The following is a 13846-nucleotide window of genomic DNA, read 5'->3' on the forward strand; positions in this document are numbered from 1 at the left end:
GCATGCTTCTCATGATATCAGAATCACCTGGATCAATGATAGCCAGTGTACATACTCTATAGTACTTCCCACATGCTGTACCCAATTCGATGTTATTGCCACTGTAGTTACGTGCGCCAATTTTGGCCAACATAGCATAATATTCAAACTCTGATTTCCTCAAGGCTGGGCAGTTGTCGGCTAAGATGACCAATGTGTCTTTGCCTTGTTGGATCATTTTCAGGGTCTGTTTGTTGTCTAGCATGTATTTGCTGCTTTTCATCACCAGCTAGAGCCTTGAGTTGATGGACTTCAGTGACTTTTTCGTCTTCTTTGCAGCCACCATCTTCCTCCCTGCTGTGCTGGAGGACCCTCAGCCAGAGACCTGCTGCCAAGATCCATTTGTTTCTTTTTGAACTTTTTCTATAGGATTTGCCATCAGTTTCTAATCACTGTTTCTCCAGATGCCTATTGTAAGATTGGGATGTTAAAAAAATTTGAGAGACATAATTTCTTGGTAATTAGGCATTTTATTAATAATGCTAGCATTTTTAATAACAGGACAATGGCAGTCTCAAATGCCAAAGACCCTCATGGCAGTGGGCTTACATCTCATATACCCTTAGAAGATGGGTTTTCCTGAGGGTGGCAATCAAGACTCTGATTGATTAACAATTAATGAGAAGTGGACTTTACAAAGAGAAGTGAGCTCACTCCAATGAGGGGCTGAGAGTGACATCATGTCACTCTTGGACAGAGAGACTATCTCTATACCCAGACCACCCCCAGCCTTGGGCTATCTAGATAAGGAATCTATATCCCTCACCCAAGCCTGAGCAGAAGGGAGTTTTGCCATAGATCAGAAGTCTGATCTAGTTGGGTAGAGTAGTGATATCCAGAATGAGGAGAATGTTAGCCCTATGTTCCATCAACCCTGTCCTTGAGAGATTGGATAAGGAAATAGGAGGAGGGAAAAAGCTTGAGTCTCCCCATTTTTAATAATTGGCTATTAATATGAGAGAGAAATAATCAGTTATCTCAAGGTGGAAACCTCAAAGAAACAACATATTAGTTAATCTGATAGGTGTGGGGTGGTACTTCAGAGTTGTTTTAATTTGCATTTCTCTAATCAATAGTCATTTGGAGCATTTTTGCTATGAGTATAGACAGCCTTGATTACTTTTTCTGAAAATTGCCTGTTCATATCCTTTGACCATTTATAAATGGGGGAATGGCTCTTATTTTTATAATTTGACTTAGTTCTCCATATATGGGAGAAATGAGACCTTTATCAGAGAAATTTGGTGTAAATTTTTTTTCACAGTTATGATTACTGTGTATTTCCTTCCATTCTATTTTCCCCATTATCCTACTCTCTCTCTCCTTTCAGTCTAACCATCCTCAAAAATGTTTTTGCTTCTGACTACTGCCTCCCCCAGTCTGCCCTCCCTTTTATAGCCCCTTCCTTCACTTATCTTCTTCCCCTCTTATTTTCCTATAGGACAAGAGAGATTTCTATGCCCAACTGAGTGTGTATGTTATTCCCTCTTTGAGCCATTTCTGGTGAGAATAAGATTCATGCTTTTCTCTTCATCTCCCCCACCTTTCTATTTACTGTGAAAGCTCTTTTGTGAATCTGTTATGTAAGATAATTTGCCCCATTCACCTCTCCCTTTCTCCTTCTTGCAGTGCATTCCTTTCTCTAATCCCTTAATTTTGTTTTTTTAGATAATCATCCCATCATATTCAACTCACACCTATGTCCTTTGCTATGTATACCCCTTCTAATGGCCCTGATTAAAGTTCTAAGGAGTTACAAGTATCATTTTGCCATGTAGGATTGTAAACAGCTTAACCTTATTGAATTCTTTATGATTTTTCTTTCCTGTTTACCTTTTTTGTGCTTCTCTTGAGTTGCTGTCCACCCCATAAATCTGGTTTCTGTTCTGTAAGTTCAACCAGCAGTCTAGTGGGAGTAACAGCCGGAACTGTCTTCCTTCAGCCTGCAAAGCCTCTTGTGACCTGTGGTGCTACTACAGTAGCACCTGTCTCACTCCAGCCTGAAAAAACCCTCATCCCCAGGGCATAAGGAATGCTGTCACTGCCACCAATGAAACCCACTGTGACTTCTGGAGAAGTTACGGGGCCATCCATTTCTCTTCCACCTTCCAAGTCAGTTGTGAATTCTGGAGTAGCCACATCTGCCTCTGTAAAGCCTGTCATTGGGCCTCCTGTTCATATCAAACTTACACAACATGGATCCTTCCTTTCACAACCAGCCAGTACTCCACAAACTCTGAAAGTCAAACAGTTAGTAGTACAACAACCTTCTGGATGCGTTGTCAAACAAGTGACTACCCTACCATGTTCCTCAGCCCTGACCATTCAGAAATCTGGACAAAAGAGGATGCCCTTGAACACAATAATACAGACAAATCAATTTCCTACGGCTTCCACTCTAAAGCAAATTACCCTGCCAGGAAATAATGGAACAACATTCTTCAGAGATGAAGGTGACATCAATGATGTCACTTTCATGGCAGGAGTCAACCTCAGTGAAGAAAACACCTGCATCTTAACAGCAAACTCTGACTTAGTTGGCACACTGACTCATTCGCATAAAGAAGAACCATTCCTTTTTACAGGGACTCTCCAAAAGAGAATTTTAGACACTGGAAAAAGGCATGCCATCATGGAACTTAACTCTGACGTTGTGAACTTGCTCTCCAATGCTCCACAGGAGTGGTTATGAGGCCTTATAGAGAAACTGACTATAATTGCTCAGCATTGAATGACAACCTGCAAGGAGAGTGAAAATTATGTCACGTCTAGTGATACCAGATTGCAGCTTAGATTTCTAGAGAAGCTGGATCATGTTGAAAAACAGTGAAAGGATGAGGAAGAATGACAGATGTTGCTCAGAGCAGCTAAGAGTCTTTCAAATAAAGAAGATCCAGAGCAGCTGCGATTAAAGCAGAGAGCCAAAGAGATGCAGCAGCTTGAGTTCACACAAATGGGACAAAGAGATGCCAATATTACAGCCCTTGAAGCCTTGGACCAAGGACGAAGAGACCTCTGGACTGTGTTGTTGGATCTGGAATCAAGGGTTTAAATGGCAATGCCCTTGCCTCAGGGTCATCCAGCCTGACTGTCACCAGACAATTATTTCTCCCAAGAATTGTTTGAGTCTGCCTCAGGGATTTCATATTCTACATGGAACAAGAAGAAGGGATGAAATATTCACAAGCCCTGTACCATGCTCTTCTGAAGTGATAACTCCACCTTTCTATCCAGGCCCTTGGTATGTACTGCCAAAGAAGATGCAGAAAGCATTGTGGTCCTGTCCTGATGTCATCAATGGCCATTTCTGGAAGATAATCACCATTGAGGATAATCTTTGTTTACTTTTGTGCTTTTATTAAATACCTACCTAAGCACCTGTAGAGTTTCTAATAAATACAGTTCAGCTTTGAAAGAAAAACAGTCTTCCTAACTTCCGAGGCCAGCCCTTTACCCATTACACCACCTCACGATCTTGCATCACTCTCATTTATTTTCCTAATTTCTCCTCTTCCTCTCTTATTTGATTTTTCTAATCCTTTTTGAGCTGTTCCAAAAATTCTTTTTGGGTCTAAGATTAACTCTTTTTCTTTGAGGCTGTGGATGTAGCAGCTTTGACTCTGTTGTCTTCTTCTCAGTTTGTATTTTGATTTTCCCTCTCACCCTAGTAACTTTCTATGGTCAGATCTTTTTTGTTGTTTGCTGATTTTCCCAGCTTATTTCTTGACTTTTAACTTTGTGTTAAAGTTTGGCTCTGCTCCTATGGTGGAGGCACCATTATCCTTAGCTTCAATATTTTTGTGCAGCTGTTTTCAGAGCTAACTGTGGGGGTTTATGATTTTTATTTCTTCCAAGGTGGTATGATCCAAGGAGAGGGGTGCTTACTACTCTCCTGGCCTGTGTTCTGGTCTCTGAACAACCATAAGCACTCGTTCCCACCCTGGAACTGTGACCAGTGTCCATGCTGCCCTGAGGCCCCAAGCTCTGATGTGCTAGTGCTTCTCCTCACCCTGGGACTGGCACCCAGACCATGACCTGTAGCTAGATATAGGCAATGCAGCAGAGTCCTACCTCCAAGGCCAGTAAAGAGACCCCTGTAATCTCCTGACTAGTTGTCTGACCCTTTTACCGTCTATGGGCTGAGAGCTCTGGAAGACACTGCTGCCACTGCTGATTCTGTCACTCCCAAGGCCTGTTGCTGGTTTGCTGCAGTGTGGCCTGTGCTCAATCTTACCCCAATGTGACAGACCTTCCTGCCAATCTTCTAAGTTGTCTTGGGCTGGAAAGTTGTTTCACCTTCTCCTTTTGTGGGTTCTGCCACTCCAGAATTTGTTTTGAATCATTATTTGAAGTTGTTTGAAGGGGAATCTGGGAGAATTCAGGTGAGTCCCTGCCTTTTCTCAGTCATTTTGGCTTCATTCCCCCATTGAATATTTCAAACTAGATAATCCTGTTTGCAACCCAAATTCAACATGTCAAAATGGAACTAATTTTCTTCCTCTGAAAACATACCTTCCATTCAAACTTCCCTATTACTGTAGTGGATATCATTATCCTAGTCATCCAGGATTGCAACCTCAGAATTTTCCTTAAGTCCCCCTTCATCCTCACCCCAGATATCCAAAAAGCTGCTAAATCTCACCATTTATAGCTCCACATTTTCCCCATTTGTTTACTTCTCTTCACTCAGATGGCCACAGCCTTGGTTTAGGACCTTATCACCTCTCACCTAGATTTTTGCAATAGCCTCCCTTTAGTCTCTACCTCTCCAATCCATACCCTACACCACTGTCAAAATGATTTTCCTAAAAACAAGTCTTACCATGTCACTTCCATATTTAGTAAACTCCACTGATTCCATGTTGCTACCACCCTCAAAATATAGCCATTCACAACCCAGGCCCAACATATTCTCCAATTTTATTATGTATTATGCCTCTCCCCCCACTCCATGATACAATGAAATTGATCTACTTTGTCCTTTGTTGTCCTTTACACAAAATAGTTCATTTTCTATTTGCATGCATTTATATTGGCTGTCCCCTGTGGCTGGGATGTCCTCCTACTTCACCTCTGCCTCTTAGCATTTCTTGTTTCCTTTAAAACTCTGTTCAACTTATATACAAAAGTTTTTCCTGATTCCTGATCTGGGAGGGTTCTACCCTCCCTAATTTACATTTTATTTATTTTCTATGTATTTATCTTATTTCTTCTACTTGAATAGACTCCTTGAGGGCCAAATTTGTTTCTTTTTTGTGTTATATCTCTAGTACCTGGACAGTTCCTGGCACATAGTAGATGTTTAATAAATACTTGCTTAATAAAGTTTACACATATAAAATATTTGTAATTTGCAAATATTTATTTGCAGTTTGCATATATCAAAGGCTTGAGCTAAGCTTGTCCTCCTCAAGAATGTAGTCTAAAAGCCCTTTAGTGAATTGAAACAAAACTTCTATTTTAATGGAAAAAATATTCTGTTTTTCTGGATAGGCAATTTGGGACTATTGGTTGATTTCTTTTGGTTTTTGATATCTGTCCTTTCATTTCTTGTTCTGCATGGAAAGATTGATGCTTTTTAATATGTTGTTTATTTCTTCCATGCTGCTTACAAAATTTTCTCATTGTTGTTGAAACTCTGTATTTTGAAGATTGCATTTCTAGGTCAGCCTAATTTGTGATTCCTATGTGTTGGCATCTTGTGTTTTCTGTTGGCTATTACTCTTTCTTGTTTTTTCTACTCTTTTTTGTAATATCCTGAAAGATTGCATTAAGACTCTTTCTAAGTATTTTTTCTGGGAGATTTTTTTCTAGTTAATTATTTTATTTTTTATTAATAATTTTCTTTCCATTAGGACCACCAAATTCTTTACAGATTCTAACATCTTACTAAAAATCTCCACCAATATTTTCAAACTGTTGATTTTCTTATTTGTGTATCTTTACTCTTCATTCACTGATTTCTTCATTTTTTTCTTTCTCCATTAATTTCTTCTTTAGCTTTTCTGAAGAGTCATGTGATTGATCCATTTTTGATCCTGGGACTTTTTTCCTTTCTTTAGTTTCTTTCACCCCAAACTATTCATTATGTTGAGTCCCTCTGTCCTTCTCTTTTGTTTTCTTGTTTCATAAGTTGATTTTCCCCCCTTTGAAAGAGGACATATGCCCCCCTGTGAAAGGTTTTTGGGTTTTTTTGTTTATTCTTTTGCATTGGTAGATTTCCTGCTTTTTGCAATGATGTGGGAGAATTGGGTTCAAAAATGGCCACTTGTTCCACCATATTTCTCTTCCCCCAGATCTCTCCCTTCCTACTCCATAAGGCTGTCTTATTCAGTTTTTTGAGTAGCTGAAAGTGATCACTAATACTTTGGTGACAGGATCAAGTTTGAAAAGGATCTTAAGTCTGAAAGAATGGATTGAGTGAACAGGGAAAATGAAAAATTATTCTTAATGCTATAAAAAGGCAAATGCGGTAGTAGTATAAGACAGAAGAAACCTAGCTCAGCAGAAGTTCATGTGAAAAAGACTGGCAACAAGCTCAATACAAACCAATGGTATGATTACACCACCAAAATAGATCATACTACATTAGTCTGCATTAAGGGGAATATAATGGTCCCATTGGGGCAAGTCATTGTCCCATGACATTCTATAATGCTCAGACCACACTTAGAGTGTTGTGGCCAGTTGTAGAAGACATGTTTTTAAAGGGACAAATTGGGGCATATCCAGAGGCCAGTTATTAGGCTGAAGGGTCTGGAAACATTAGATGAGGAAAGCTGAAGGAAACAGGCATGTTTTACTTAGAAAAGGGAAATCTTAAAAGGAGCCTTATGTCTCTCATCAAATATTGTGTGAAAGACAGATTGGATTTGTTTTGAAGAGCTCCAGAAAGCAGAACTAAGATTAATATTAGGAGGAATATTTTTAGCTCAATATAAGTAAGTACTCTCTACCAATTAGAACTTTCTAACACTAGAAGGAGCCACCTCATGAAGTTGAGAGCTCCCTATCAGGGGAGAGTGATTTATGCAAATTCCATTTGACAGGGTTATTTTCAAGAAGGGTGTCAGACTGGGTCAGAGGTTGGACTTGATGCCCTCTAAGGTTTCCTTGATTGTAAATACTTTGGTGACAGCTGATCTCTTAATTGACAACTGTCTCCCAGGGACCACCATTTTAGGATGGACCCTAGTCATGTTTGACCTCACCCACACCTAGACTCAGTCTCCAGATTTTTCCTTCTCTTTGCCTGTTGCTTCACCATCTTGGAGAAACCCCTGCTCTAAGTCCCTGCTCTCCAGATTGAGATCTCCCTTCCTGAGTCCATCATTTCACAGAAAACCTCAGCCAAGCTTCACCTCACTCATGCCTGGACTCAGTCACTAGATTTCTTGTTATTTTTTTCCTGATGTCTTTATCCCTACATGGTTACACATGCCCCCACTTTCTAACTTCTTTATATATGTTATCTTTCCTGACTAGAATATAAGCTTCTTGAGGGTAGGGACTGTGTTTTTTTTGCTTGTATTTGTATCCTTAGCACTTAGCACATTCTAAACATTTAATAAGTGCTGTATTCATCCATCCATCTATTTATCTGTATATTTGTCTCTGTCTATCTAGCTAAAAATCTTCCTTTAGACATTGAGCAAATACCATGAAATCTAGTTAACTTTTCATGAAAAACAAGGTGAAATTATTTCTTAGATATTTGTCAGTAACGTATTTTTCTTGACAAGCCTCCCTTCTCTTTTTTTTCTGTTATACATAATCTGGTAATAGGAGGTTGCCAGAGGAATTGCTCTTCAAGTACAAGTTGGTTTGCATACCTTTCTTACCAACTGATTCCAGGACTATCTGAACATCTAATATTTCCCATGTCATTACTCCCTTCTCGATATAATTAAATAATTATTGGGAAAGCAGTCATGGCAGAGTGGATAAAGAGTTGGTCTTGGAATGAAGAACACCTGAATTCAAGTCCCTTCAGTTCTAAAAGTGGGGTCTGTCGACATCTGTGGGACTCCATAAAATGGAGATAAAAACAGCACCTAACTTGTTGACTTGACAGCTCCCAGGGCTGTTGTGAGGATAAAATGAGATGATATTTATAAAGCACTTTGCAAACCTTAAAGTGCTGTGTAAATCCAGCTGCCATTTATTAAGTCATAAAGCAGTTTTGATATACGTCAGTGGAGGGAGTGTCCATCCCAAACCCCATGTCCCTCACAGACCCCTGAAGTCTTCCTGTGAAAGGTTAATAGAATGGGAAGATCTCCCCCCCCCCCCCCTCCATTGTAGGCTTCATGTGGAGCCAATTAAGGGAAGGTTTATTAGAGGAGGTTATTAGAAAGGTTAAAGGCATGTGAAAGGTTAATAGAATGGGAAGATCTCCCCCCCTCCATTGTAGGCTTCATGTGGAGCCAATTAAGGGAAGGTTTATTAGAGGAGGCTTGTTTGTAGGAAGGCTTACACCTTTTGCTAATTTCTAATTAGGCACTGAGTCTCAAGGGTTGTGATGTCCTCTGGCTCTGAGAAGGGTATATATACTCTGAGGTTAGCATTTTGCTTTGGGGCTCAGTCATTGGAGGAGGGTTTGTTTGATTAGGGCAGAGGAGACTCTGGGTAGCTGTTAAGGAGTGCCCCCCCACCCCTGAAAACCCAGATGTTGGTGTTTCTCTCTCTGGTAACTATGTATGTACTGCTAATTTTTCAGACAGTTGGAACCCCAGTCTGTTGATTTGTGTTATTATTTCTGCTTGTAATCTCTGTATTTTCTCTGAAGTTGAGTGTTCTGACTTTTCCCCTGAACTAAGTGAATGACATACACACACACACACATACAAACACACATACATATATATATATTTACATACATATATGTACACACACATGTCACACCCCAGCACAGATTCCCATTCTTGGCAGTTCTCATTAACCCCCCTGGGACCTAGGTATTTTAGCAGAAATCACTTCAGATTTGTAGCATAGTTTGCCATAAGGAAGAAGACGCAATGAGCATTTATTCAGCACTTAACTATGTGCCAGCCAATGTGCTAAGTGCTGGAGATCCATCTATGAGCAAAAAGAAAAACAGTCCCTGCTCTCAAGGGGCTTCCATTCTAATGGAATCTACCTATCTGGCAGAATCACAAAAAAGCATGGAGATGCTTTTTCAGACTTATGTCAGGCAAATGGAAAGCATCCCTGATTTTCACTGTAACATTAAAGGTTTCATTTCACTTCCACCTGGAGTCAAATATTGTTTGGAAGGAATTAGATTCTTATTCTTCAACTCCTCTGTCCTTTGGCATATGTGGTATTACTAGGCTGGAGAGACTCTAGGGTTTTTTTAAAATCCCCACCACATAGCACAGTTCCTGGTATATAGTAGGTACTGAATAAATGCAATCTCCTCCAGAGACCAGGTTCTGAAGGACTGAACTGTTCCTCTCAAAATTCTCACCCTGGTTCCCCAAGGTCCTGATAGGTGAGTGCCTCACCTGTGAGCTGCCACCTGTTGAACTCTAGACATGCTCCACTTTATTTCCTGAACATCCCCTCGCTGGTTGTTTTTTGTGCCTCCAGCATCTACATACACCCCAGCTCCTATCCCCCAAATTTCTAGTTCAGAAACCATAATCAAATCAATACCGCCATTGCCAGGCACCCTGTGGGAGAGACAGGAGGCAGTATGTAGAGGGCAGGTCAAACCACCACCACCTGCTTGACCACCAGGTTTTACCACCACAGCTACTGAAGACCCAGGAAAGAAAGCTCTTGTCACCAAGAACTACCAGAGGTTAGAATATGCCAAAAATAACAAGAGAGAATGAGCTCTTCAGCTGCCAGTAAGATAATGTTTTGGTTCAAACCAAAAGAGAGATACTAGTCTCATACAAAAAGGTCCATTTTAGAAATCTCTAGGGGGGCAAGCTTGAAAGTGAATGTGTTAAATCCTGGCTTTTCCCTGGTTGTCTGCAGCCTCTCTCTCCCCTTGTGGTTTTTCCAAAGAGTCTCTCTTTGAGAAAACTGAGCTCTCTAAAGTCCCTTGTGCAGATGCTCTCAGCTTTCCTTCTTTCCCCCCATCAGAAGTCATATCTCCTTACATGGATGCAGCACAAATCTGCAAAACCATCTCCCAGGGTTGAGCAGAAGCAGAGTTATATTCATAACCAGCCTGTATTTGGCAAGATCACTGATGCTTCTTTCTTTTTCTTTTTCCTTTTGGTTCTTTTTCTCTCTTTATTTTGAAAACGATTATTCATTTATTTTAAACATTTATCTTAAATTTGAGTTGCAAGTTCTCTCCATCCCTCTTAACCCTTTCCCACCCAATGAGATCAGTAATATGATATCAATTACACATGTGAGATCATGAAAAACATATTTCCATGTTAGCCACATTGACTTCAATTTGCACTCAGATTTCATCAGTTCTCTCTCTGGAGGTGGATAGCATTTTTTCATCATGACCATTTTGGAATTGTCTTGGATCATTGTATTGATTAGAGTAGCCAAGTCTTTCACAGTTGATCATCATTATAATATTACTATTACTACGCACAATGATCTCCTGGTTCTTCTCACTTCATTCTGCATCATTTTATATAAATGTAGCCATGTTTTTCTGAAACCACCACCCTCATCATTTCTCATGAGCACAATAGTGGTTCAGCCTTTCCCTAATTGATGAATATCCCCTCAATTTCCGATTCTTTGCCACCACAAAATGGGCTGCTATAAATATTTTTGAACACATAGGTTATTTTCCTTTTTGTTTGATATGTTTGGAATACAGACCAATAGTGGTATTGCTGGGTCAAAGCATATGCACGGTTATATAGGCCTTTGGATATAGCTCCAAAATGTTTTCTGGAACTGTTGGACCAGTTTACCGCTGTGCCAAGAGGGCATTAGCGTGCTTATTTTTCCCCTATCTCTTCTAGCATTTGTCAATTCTGACAGGTATGAGGTGGTACCTCAGAGTCGTTTTTCTAATCAAGAGTGATTCAGAGCATTTTAAAATGCAACTATAGATATCTGATTTCTGGAAACTGCCTGTTCATATCCTTTGACCTTGTATCTATTGGGGAATGAAGCTTTTTTTTAAGTAAATTTGACACAGTTCTTTATATATTTTAGAAATGAGGCCATTATTAGAGAAACTTGCTATAAAATTTTTGAGATTACTTACTTTTTAATAAAATGTAGTTTCCCTCCTTTTAAAAATTTTATCTCTTTTAATTAGGTCTATTTTCATCTCTTTTAGTTAGGTCTATTTTTACTTTGGCTTTGTCTGAGATCATGATTGCTACTTATGTCTCTTTTTACTTTGGCTGAAGCATAATAGATTTTGCTACAATTCTTTTACTTTGTGTCTTTCTTAATCAATTGTGTCTCTTGTAAACAATGTATTGTTGGATTCTGGTTTCTAATCCATTTTGCTATCCACTTCCATTTTATGGGTGAGATCATCCCATTCACAGTTATGATTACCGTCTATTTCTCTCCATCCTATTTTCTTTTTTATGTCTCTCTGTCTTTTTCTGTATCTCTCTGTCTGTCTTTCTATGTCTCTGTCTCTGTCTCTCTCTCTCTTTCTCTCTCTCTCTTTCTCTCTCTTTCTGTCTCTCTCTCTCTCCTGTCCTTCCTCAAAAGTCTGCTTTGCTTCTGACCACTGCCTCCTTTAATCTACCCTCCTTTTTGTCTACTCTCCCATATATCTCTTATCCCCTTCTCCTCCTATTTTCCAATTGTGCAAGAGAGATTTCTATACCCAATCTAGTGTATATATTCTTCCTTCTTGAGCCAGTTCTGATGAGAGTGTGGTTCAAGCATTGTTCACCATCCTCACTCCAATCTTACCCTCCACTGTTAAAGCTCTTCCTTGCAAACCTCTTATGTGAGAACATTTTCCCCATTCTACCTCTCCCTTTCCTCTTCTCCCAGTACATCCCTCTTTTACACACCTACATATTTTTAGATCATCCCAACATAATCAACTCACACTCATGCCTTTTGTCTGTGTAGACTCCTTTTAACTGCCCTAATAATGATAAAGTTCTTAGAATTTACATGTATCACATTCCTATAAGGGAATGTGAACAGTTTTACTTTATTGAGTCCCTTGTGATTACTCTTTCATATTTACCTTTTTATGCTTCTCTTGAGCTTTGTGTTTGAATGTCAAACCTTCTATTCAGCTCTGGTCTTTTCATCAAGAATGCTCAAAAGTCCTCTATTTTATTAAATATCCATTTTTCCCCTTGAGGGATTATACTCAGTTTTGCTGGGTAGGTTATTATTGGTTGTAATCCTAGTTCCTTTGCCTTCCAGAATATCACATTCCAAGCCTTCTGATCCTTTAGTGCAGAAGCTGTTGAATCTTGTGTGATTTGAGTATAGCTCCCTGATAGTTGAATTGTTTCTTTCTGGCTCCTTGATCTGGGAGCTCTGTAATTTGGCTATAATAGTACTGGGAGTTTTAATTTTGGGGTCTCTTTAAGGAAGTGATTGGTGAAATCTCCCAATTTTTATTCTGTCCTCTGGATCTAAAATATCTGGGCAGTTTTTCTTGATAATTTCTTGAAATATGATATCTTTTTTTATCATGGCTTTTACCTAGTCCAGTAAATTCTTAAACAGTATGGCAGAAACTAGGTGTAGACCAGTATCCTACACTGTATACCAAGATGAGGTCAAAATGGGCACATGATTCAGACACAAAGGGTGATACCGTAAACAAATTAGGAGTGCAAGGAATAGTTTACCTGTGAGATCCATGGAGAAGGGAAGAGTTTATGACCAAACAAGAGACAGAAAGCATTATGAGATGCAAAATGGATAATTTTGATTATATTAAATTAAGATTGTTCTGCACAAACAAAACCAATGCAACCAAGATTAGAAGGAAAGCAGAAAGCTGGGAAACAATTTTTATAGTAAATTTCTCTGATAAAGGCCTCAATTTTCAAATATATGGAGAAATGAGTCAAATTTACATTAGGATACACATCATTCCTCAGTTGAAAAATGGTCAAAAAATATGAACAGGCAGTTTTCAGATAAAGTAATCAAAGCTGTCTGTAGTTATATGAAAAAGTGCTCTAAATCATTATTGATTAGAGAAACGCAAATTAAAACAGCTCTGAGGCACCTCATACCAATCAGATTGACTAGTATGACAGAAAAGGAAAATGATGTGTTGGAGGGGCTGTGGGAAAATTGGGACCCTAATGCACTGTTGGTAGAGTTGTGAACTGATCTAACCATTGTGGAGAGTAATTTGGAAATGTGCTCAAAGGGCTATAAACTTGTGCATATCCTTTGATCCAGCAATGCCACTACTAGGTCTGTACCTCAAAGAGATTTTTTTTAAAAGGGGAAAGGACCTATTTGTTCAAAAATATTTGTAGCAGCTCTTTTTGTGGTAGCGAAGAAATTAAGGAGATGCCCATCAATTAGGGAATGACCAAACAAGTTGCGCTATATGATTGTGATGGAATACAACTGTGCTATGGGAATGATGAGCAGGTGGATTTCAGAAAAACCTGGAAAGACTTACATGAACTGATAACAAAGTACATTGAGCAGAACTAGGAGAACCTTGTACACAATAACAGCAATACTGTATGATGCTCTATTGTAAATGACTTAGCTGTTCTCACCAACGCAATGATCCAAGACAATTCCAAAAGAGTCATGAAGAAAAATGCTATCTACCTCCAGAGAAGGAGAACTGATGCAGTCTGAATGCAGATCTAAGCATACTGTTTTTCACTTTATTTTTTCATGTTTTTTT

General features: G+C 39.2%; 1 pseudogene; it reads left to right on the plus strand.

Moving 5' to 3' along the window:
- Nucleotides 1–544: 544 nt before the first annotated feature.
- On the plus strand, nt 545–3252 carry LOC118850849 (annotated as a pseudogene).
- Nucleotides 3253–13846: the final 10594 nt, after the last annotated feature.

This window comes from Trichosurus vulpecula, chromosome 5, assembly GCF_011100635.1.
Source record: "Trichosurus vulpecula isolate mTriVul1 chromosome 5, mTriVul1.pri, whole genome shotgun sequence".
Classification (NCBI taxonomy): Eukaryota; Metazoa; Chordata; class Mammalia; order Diprotodontia; family Phalangeridae; genus Trichosurus; species Trichosurus vulpecula.